This window comes from Lactuca serriola, chromosome 4 (genome assembly GCF_051521515.1).
Source record: "Lactuca serriola cultivar US96UC23 chromosome 4, Lser_US96UC23_V15, whole genome shotgun sequence".
Taxonomy (NCBI): Eukaryota; Viridiplantae; Streptophyta; class Magnoliopsida; order Asterales; family Asteraceae; genus Lactuca; species Lactuca serriola.
This window is the reverse complement of record NC_136411.1, coordinates 268089260-268092068: the sequence shown is the minus strand read 5'-3', so window position 1 is coordinate 268092068 and position 2809 is coordinate 268089260.

Here is a 2809-nt window from a genome sequence, read left to right as displayed (position 1 = left end):
TTAGAAAGTTTCATTTATTATAATAACTTAATATAAACCTTTTATACCAAAAAAAATTGTCTATAAAATACTAACAATGATATATTCTTTTTGTTTATAAATTTTAATTCATAACTATTTAAATAAATTTTTAATTTTTAATTGGAATGGGTTAATACTTAAGTTATGTATTCATTAAAATATCTTGTTTTTTAAAAACCAAATGTTTAAATACCAATTCAACTCAATGGTAATTTGGTTGGATCAGATCGGATAAGAATTTAGTTTTGTTTATTTAAATTCTTATTTTGAAAACTTAAATCAATTTGGATTCATTGGATCGGATCGGGTCGAATTTATCCAAACGAACACTTCTAGCATGTGGTAACAAACAAACATTTGCAACAATCATATCATTAAATTTTTAGGTTTAAAAAAGGAATTTTGGCTTAAATGAAAGATTGAAGTAATAAAAATGTCATTATTTAGCCATATAGTTTCAAATGAAGACAATTAAGTCGTTGAACTTTCATTATTGTTCTCATTTTCCCTTATGACCTCCTACTCTTGGTTTTTGCCCATTACCTCAAAGACTTTCGACTTAAATGATCATTCAAGTTAAAAAAATCAACATTTAGTCATTTTAAGTTCAAATCATCACCATTAAGTCCTTTACCAAATGATGATCATACATGAAGATGGTGATGAGCTTCAATGGACTCGTTTACTTCATCTTTGTTTCCCTTTTGATACAAACCACATTCACCATCTTTGAAAAGTTAATTGTCTCAAGTTTCCACCAATATCTTCACATCAATACATCACACCTACCACCCTACTATCATCATGCCACAATATTCATTTTTTTCGAGTTTAAATCTCTTTCACTCGAATCTCGTACCATAGGGTTTGCCTAAAACAAACCCTTATGTAACGACCCAAAAATCAAGGGTAAGATTTTATTTTTATTATAGTCAAAACACATATATCTTCTAAATCTAAGCATTACAAAAACATTGTTAATTAAAAACGTTTATCAGAGTTCGTCCTAAAATTACATATTGCAGAAACATGGGTGTGTGTGCTGCGATCAAGTCGGGTCCTCCCTTTCCAAATCAATGATACCTGAAACCATAAACAAAATTGTAAACACGATGCTTAGTGAGTTCCCCAGAGCATACCCCACATAAGCCATATCAATCACATAAGCCATGCATATAAACATATAAGGAAGTCGTGGAAACCCTCCAAGGTCTTACTCTGGGTGTCATAGGAACCCCCTCATGGTCTTAGCTCACTACCATGGGAACCCCCATATGGTCTTCACCAACTACCATATAAACCATACATACAAACATATAAGAATACCCTGGAAACCCTCCAAGGTCTTACACCTGGTGCCATGGGAACCCCCACATGGTCTTAGCCTATTGCCATGGGAACCCCCACATGGTCTTAGCCTGGAATGCCATGTGAACCCCCACATGGTCTTATATTCAACTATCTCGGGAACCCCCCGGGGTCTTCCATGCAACTATCACAAAGACAACTAGCATACCACATACCACATAAATCAACTAACATACCACGTATAACTAATTGTCATGGGAACCCCCACATGGTCTTCACATAATACATAATGTATCGATAGCACATCCGCAATAATCATCACAACTATATAATGGGGTCGGCTTAGGTTCCTTCGACCCATTGGTATGGTGAGGAGACTCACCTCACACTGTGGAAGTCCCGCAAATAAAATTCTAGTTGTTAGTTGACAGACTCTCGAACTGTCCATATCAAAACAACACCCAATTAACCATTTGGGTTTCAATGCATAACCATAAATCCACACTTGGGGTAAAAGGACCATTTTACCCCTAACCTAGCTTGGTTCAAAACCAAGGCCCAAACTCAAACTTTGAAGGCCTAAAAGCCAAATAATCAACAAGGCCCATCATATGGCCCAATTTTCCAAATTGGAACCAAACCTCTACATGGTCTTACCTTAAGGCCCAACCATTTATTCTGGTCCAAACATTTAGCATTCTAATGGTCTAATATCTCATAATCACCAAGGCCCAATTATGGCCCAATTTTCCAAATTGGGCCCAAGCCTTTCTAATGGGCCTTATCTTAAAGCCCAATAATTTCCTTAGTCCATGAACATGTTCCCAATTGGCCCAGGAAGGCCCACAACAACTTAGTCCAAGAAATGGCTAGGGGTGAGCATAATAACCAAAAAACTGAACCAAAACCAAATTAACTGATATAACTGAACCATAATAACCGAACCATTTTAAAAACCGTTGGTTCGGTTTCTAATTTTTGTTAACCGATAACTAACGGTTCGGTTATGGTTTTATAGGTTAACTGAACCATTATGAACTGAACCGCTAACTAATATTTTAATATATAAAAATTATAGATTATATATAAAATAATATAGTCAAACTTATTTAATAAGATCCATTAAAATATTGAAAATATAATCTATTAATCTTCACTTATCAGGAGACGAACAAGGAATCAAACCATCTAAGGCTGATCACGTAGACACACACAATCTTCCAATCATGCGTTTGAGTAAAATTATTGATTAATGTTGTAATTCATAATCAGGTAATTCTACAATTTGTAAGCATTATTCACAATTAGTTTAATCTTCATACTCATAATCGTAATCGATGGCTTCTCACACTGTTAATCCTAATCAAAGATTGTTTTGACTTTATAGTCCTATTCGAAGGATTTTTATGACTTTATAATCAAAACTTCTAGGTAAGTTAAGTTTTTGGTTCTTCTTGACTCTGTGATATATTAAGAATGT